Source organism: Peromyscus californicus, unplaced genomic scaffold, assembly GCF_007827085.1.
Source record: "Peromyscus californicus insignis strain IS unplaced genomic scaffold, ASM782708v3 Scaffold_14__1_contigs__length_90479793_seg_2, whole genome shotgun sequence".
Classification (NCBI taxonomy): Eukaryota; Metazoa; Chordata; class Mammalia; order Rodentia; family Cricetidae; genus Peromyscus; species Peromyscus californicus.
This window is the reverse complement of record NW_026294436.1, coordinates 71770627-71777345: the sequence shown is the minus strand read 5'-3', so window position 1 is coordinate 71777345 and position 6719 is coordinate 71770627. Positions and strand designations below refer to the sequence as shown.

The 6719-nt window shown below is 46.9% G+C and overlaps 1 pseudogene; it reads left to right on the top strand.

Annotated features, from left to right (window-relative positions):
* Window positions 1-735: 735 nt before the first annotated feature.
* LOC128109343 (proteasome subunit beta type-4-like) lies at window positions 736-3667 on the top strand (annotated as a pseudogene).
* Window positions 3668-6719: the final 3052 nt, after the last annotated feature.

The window sequence follows — 6719 nt, the reverse complement described above, 5'->3', positions numbered from 1 at the left end:
AAGTCTAGAAGTCCAGAAATGGGACTTGGGAAAAAACTGCCATTTTCCTTGACCAATACATTGTTACTGATACCATTTTAATACCATTCCAAAGTGATTATAGGAAGAATGTTAAATGTAAGGCAGAACTGGCCCATGCTGCAGCTGCACCACCATGTCCAACATAGCCTTTGTTTGTTGGCTTTTTTTCATGTGTATGTGTGTGCTTGTACATATGCATGTATCACATGTGTAGGAGCTGGTGTGTGCACATTAATATGAAAGCCAGAGGTTGATGTGTCTTCCTGGTTGGGAGTCTTCTTGGGCTGGTCTCCCTTCGCCTTGTGCATTATGACTAAGTCTCTCACTTGAACCCAGAGCGTGATGATTTGTCTGGTCTACTGGCAAGCTTGCTCCAGAAACCACCTGCCTCTTCTTCCTGAGCACTGGGCTGCCAGGAGGGCCATCATGCTCACCCAGCATTTACATGGGCACCAGCGCTTGCAAGTCAGGTCTTCACAGTTGCTTGGCAAGCACTTTACACAATGAATCATTTCCACAGCCCAAGTTTGCAGTCTTGAATAGAAATGTGCCCTGGAGAGGTGTCAGGATCCCTGTGTATCAGTCCCTGTTATTCCTACTTAATTTAATTGACTTATTTATTTACTTTGTTGTAGCAGGGATTGAACCCAGAGCCTCCTGCATGCTAGACAGGCATACATCCCCAGTCCTTGCACTTTTTTGTTTTGTGCAAGGATGTTGGTAAGATGCACTGGCTTGGTTTGAACTTACTCTGGGCCAAGGCTGGTTTTGAGCTTCTCATACATTTGCCTCATACCACTAGGTAACTGGAGTTGCGGGTCTACACCAGATCAACCTTACTATCCCCATTTTAGCATTTGAACACATGACCTCTGGCAGGATGTATCCTATTTTGCAACATCATTGATTACACATGCTAATCCAACTAATGTCTGGAAAGCTGCTTCTTTGGGGTTCTCTCTTCACATGTCAAAAGCTGTAATTTTACATTTCAGATGTTCAATTCTGACTGGAGATGGCATAGCCTGACAACCAGCAGGACTCAGTTGTTGAGTGGAAGCATTACCCAAGTCCAAGGCTATCCAGACACTTCTACATGGACAGCTTTCACAGTGACTGACAACCTCCCCACACTTTCTCAAGGTTGGTATTGCCACTACTCTTTATACTTTAAGGAAATGGCCCCAGGGTATCAGTGTGCTCACTTTTTAAATAATAGAAAACTGTATAAAAAGTCAAGACCAATGTTACCCTCAAGAGACCACTGCATTGTGAGGAACAGTACAGAACAATATGGAGACAGACATGGCAGGGTGGGTTAGTTGACAAGGCTAAGGGGGCAGCATTCTGCTCCTACATGCATAGGTCTTCAGTTCTTCATTATCCTATTTCCTTTTCTAAGAAAGGATACCCAAGATCACATTGTGCAGGAGCATAAAGGCTAAGTAACTCCCAGCCTTGAAGGGGCCAGGGACACTGGGAGCTCATGCCCAAAGCTTTTGGTGCTTGGAAGAATCTTTAGTGTCTTAGGGTTCCTATTGCTGTGAAGAGACACCATGACCATGGCAATTCTTTTTTTTTTGGTTTTTGAGACAGGGTTTCTCTGTGTAGTTTTGATGCCTGTCTTGGGTCTTGCTCTGTAGATCAGGATGGCCTCGAACTCACAGAGATCCACCTGGCTCTGCCGAGTGCTGGGTTTAAAGGCATGCGTCACCACTGCCCGGCTCAATTTTTTTCTTTAAGATTTATTTATTTATTGTGTATACAGTGTTCTGCCTGTACATATGCCTACACACCAGAGAGGGCACCAGATCCCATTACAGATGTTTGTGAGCCACCATGTGGTTTCTGGGAATTGAACTCAGGACCTCTGGAAGAGCAGCCAGTGCTCTTAACCTCTGAGCTGTCTCTCCAGCCCGACCATGGCAATTCTTATAAAGGAAAACATCTAATTGGGCTTGCTTACAGTTCAAAGGTTCAGTCCATTATCCTCATGGTGGGACATGGCAGTGTGCAGGCAGACATAGTGCTGGAGAAGGAGCTGAGAGATCTGCATCTTAATCTGCAGACAATAGGAAGAGTCTGTGTCCACACTGGGTGTAGCTTGAGCATAGGAGACCTCAAAGCCCGCCCCCACAGTGACACACTTCCTCCATAAGGCCACACCTCCTAATAGTGCCACTCCCTATAAGTTTATGGGGGCCAATTACATTCAAACTACCACACTTAGTAAGTGTGTTTTCCTAGAGACAATCATGGGTCCCTCTTCAATTCCATTCCTCTCATTCGTTCTGTCTGGAAACCCCATAGGCTGTCTGTGGTGGGTTGAATAGTGAGCTTCCTCTAGTGCAGGTCTACATAGACTTTACAATGTGATGTCATTCGCAAGCAAAGATCTTTGTGGATATAATTGAAGATAAAGAGATCATGCTAGATTCGGGTGCCACAAAAGCCAGTCATGTGAAGAGGAGAGGAAACAGGCAAGAAGGACAATATGTGGATGTCAAGATAGGGACATGTGACAGTTTCTCTCTTAGAGTTTCCAGAAGAGACCAAGCCCCAGCATCCTCACTCAGTGCCCCTGACCTCAGAAGATGTAGGGAGGGATTTCTTTCATTTTAATTCATCTTTTCGTGGTCATTTGTGAAGGCAGACTTAGAAAACTAACACTGTCATTTCAAAGTATGTCAAGATGGCCAGGCATAGTGGCCCACAACTGTTAACTCAGCACTAGGGTTTGAAGCAGGAGGATTAACATGAGTTCAAGGCCATCCTGGGACATAGTGAGTGTTACTGCCAGCGTGGGCTGAGTGGGAGACATAACTCCAAAGTAAACAAACAAGCAGAAAATCTAAACTACTTGCCACTTGTACCATGCTGACTATGAAAGCCTCTGTGTTTGGGCTATGAGTCGTTTTGGGAGTAGCAGTGGGATACTGGACTGGTAGACTGGTCCAGGGGCAGTTTCCACTGTGTCAGGTTCACCCTGGCACCATGCTCTGCCAGGGTCAGTCACATGAATCCAGAACCCCATGGTGGCAGGAACATTGGTACTGGGGTGAAGCCCGATGGTGAAGTGGTGATTGCTGCAGACGCCCTGGTCTCCTACAGTTCCCGGGCTCATTTCCACAATGTCTCTTGCATTATGCCAGTCAACACAGCACCAGCCTGGGTGCCTCAGAAGACTTCCATGATTTCCAGTATTTGAGGCAAGTTCTCAGCTAGACGGTAACTAATAAAGAGCTGTTGGGAGATGGACACAGCTATAGCCCTAGAGCTATTCATTTTTGATTGACAAGGGCCGTGTACAGCAACAGCTCCAAGATGACCCTGGAGGAACATGGTCACTGGAAGATATGCTAATGGAGAAAGCTTCCTTGGTTAAGTGGATGTGCTTGATGTCACTTATGAAGCCCCTTCACTGGCCACTGGTCATGACGCACACGTGGCTCAGCCTGTGGAGAAGCCACCAGAGGCCTGAGAGAGAGTGTGTAGAACGCTGCCTGCCAGTGTTGCACTTCTGCGATGGCCGTTCCTGTAGCTGGTTTTACATTGCTCTGTAACTGCAAGGAGCCTTGAACTAGAAGGACCGTTGTCAGCAGACACCAACTGGGATATCTTTCCTGTGAACAGTGGCTTTGAATGAAATGCAGATGCACTCTCCAGAGTTGAAGCTATACCCTTCTAAAGTTGAACTTGGCTGGCTCAAAAGCAGGCTAAATCAGTCCTTTAAAAAAAAAAAGGAAAAGAAGAAAAAGAAAGAGAGGAAGGAAGGAAAAAAGTAAGTAAGGAAGGAAGGAAGGAAGGAAGGAAGGAAGGAAAGAGGAAAGAAGGAAGGGAGGGAGGGAGGGAGGGAGGAAAGGAGAGAGGGAGAGAGGGAGGGAGGAAAGAAGAAACTGTTCTTGGATCATTGCAGTGGACCCCAAACTACCCACCCTGCTCTGCTCTTCCCTCTTTCCAGTGTCCATTCTCATATCCCTGAGCAGAACGATCCTCTGAGAAGAGGACCTAAAGCTCCCGATCTCTGCTCAGTGCTCTGCGATGGCTTCCCTATGTCCCCGAGGAAAAGCCGAAGTCCTCACACTGGCAGGTGACTTCCTTGCCATCTGGCCCCAGAGACTCCTGGGTTTCTTCTGCCAGTCCGTTTCCTTTTCCAGGCTGCTCTGGGCACACTGGGCTAGATTCTCTGCTGTGACACAGCAGGCATGACCCATCGTCCAGCCCCAGCTTGGGCTGCGTCCTTTGTCTGGACCACACCGGCCCTTGGTGTCCTCACTCCCCACTTCTGTCAGGTTTTCCTTTTTTACTCCAAGAGCACTTTTTCACCCAGATCCCTGGAGGGCCTTCTTCCAGACGATGCCCCCTTCCTCCTGCTCACACTTCACGCTCTTCTTCTACTTTACTGTTTTCCATACTAGTCCTACCTTGAACCATATTTCAAAGTTTAATTACTTACTATGTGTTATAATGTCTGCCTTCCCTCACACCCAGAATGAAGTAAGCTCCATAAAGCAGTGTGTGTGTGTGTGTGTGTGTGTGTGTGTGTGTGTGTGTGTGTGTGTGTGTGTGTTTAGGCCAGAGGTCCATGTTGGGCAGTGGTTCTCAACTTTCCTAATGTGTCAACACTTTAATACAGTTCCTCATGTTGTAGTGACCCTCAACCATAGAATTATTTCATCAATACCTCATAATTGTAATTTTGCTGCTATGAATCATAACGTAAATATCTGATATGCAGGATCTCTGATATCGGACCCCTGTGCGGGTTGTAACCCACAGGTTGAGAACCAATGCTGTTGGGTGTCTTCCTCCATTAACTCTGGTCACTCTCTACCTTATTTTTTTTTTAAGACAGTGTCTCTGACTGTACCTTGGGCTAGACGGGGCAGAAGACGCCAAGATTGCCCGTCTTCCTTCCCAGCACTGAGTTTACAGTGCCACCACTCTTGGCTTTTGCAGGGTGCTAGGGACTGAACTCCACTCCTCATGGCTGTACAGCCGGCATCTTTCTAACTAAGCTGTCTCTACAGCCCCAGGTGATTGTATTTGGGACACCTGACTTGTTCTGCATGTTTGGTAGGTAGAAGCAGCTTTAAAGTATTCGGTGAAGTGATGGGGGAGGACAGTAGTGGAGCAGGCTTGGAAGGGCTCTGGGTACAGATTGTGTAGGAGCTGTTGAATTACAGCAAGGAAAGAATAAATTTTTTTCTGAGTAAGAGGAGAGTCAGCACCTAACTGCAAATCATTTAATTCCTTGTGGAGCTGATGTCCGTTTTTCTCTGCTTAGGAAGAGGCTATTTGAAGAAGTCTATGAATTACCAATACTATCCATGTCTTTAGAAATCTTCACTACACATTTGCCTCAGAATAGGACTATGTCTCCTGTGTTTTTGTCAGGTGTGACAAGCAATGAATTAGTGTTGAATCCATGAACGGAGAGAGCCCATTTGAGAACCTCTCACAGAATTGGTAACCAAGCCCTTCCAACAAACCTGGAAAAGAGAACTGCGCTGTTTGTAACCTGAACAGTCTCAGTTATGGTCAGGGAAAAGCCAAGGAACCAGCATTTAGCACCATGTCAGAGCTCATGGCCTCTGCACTTCAGCGTGCTAGGACAACCCTAATGCCTTAAGAAACTCAGTGATTGAGAATGGCTTCGGCCTCAACGGACATCTTTTCCTGTGTGTTCATAAAATGTTTGTGCCTTTTTCCCAGAGGAGTAGAAAATTACCTTTTAAAAACCTCATCTGACTTTCTCCTGGGCTAAGGTGTGTCTCTAGTGGCATTTGCAGTGTTCCCTTTCTGTGTTAGAGCAGCAAATTGGCTCTCTTGATGCTTCCCTGACCCCCCTTCCCTCTCCATCACACACTGACACCTCCAGCCCAGATTTGCGTATTGCATCACCTCAGGAAACTCGTGGCAAATTTCATTATTTGGGAAAGAAAAATGCAAATCAAGCCAGACAGCTGGTGCTCTCCTCGAGGCTGAGAGTGATGGAGGGGCCGAGGCCCACCTCATCAGAGGCCTGCACACCCGCCTGCTCAGACAGGCCATGGAGGGTGGAGAGCAGGAGGCTACCAGAGCAGCAGGAACAGATGGCTAGGAGGGGAAAGATGGACGAGCCCAACTTGCTGGAGAGGCTAGGGAAAGGTGGAGTGTCAGCTGCTGGGCAGTCAGACACAGTGCACAGGATAGGAGGGGCATGCCGTTATCCTTGAACCATACCGTTTCCTTCAGTGCAGTGGAGCCCTGGTACCCAGCTCCATGACATGGTCTGCCAGTGGCAGCCAGTACCCCCTCACTTCCATTGCTGTGTACACAGTACCATCATTTCACCAAAACATAAAAACTATCAACAGATAATTATTATAATTAATAGATATTATGCAAAGGAGCTGTGGGTTGACAAGGACCTGGGCTCAACCCCCAAAATCCACATAAAAACACCAAGTATGGTAATATGTGATTGTAATCCAAGTGCTGGGGAAACAGTCAGGGGGATCGCTGCTGTTGGCCAGCCCATTTAGCCTAATTAATGAGCTCCAGGCAAAGGAGAGATCCTGTTCAATGGAAGTAGATGGTTTCTTAAGGATTATGCATCACACACACACACACACACACACACACACACACACACACACACACGGAAAAGAAGAGCCCTTTGCTTTTGCCCCAAATGAATTTCAGTCTGCTAACAC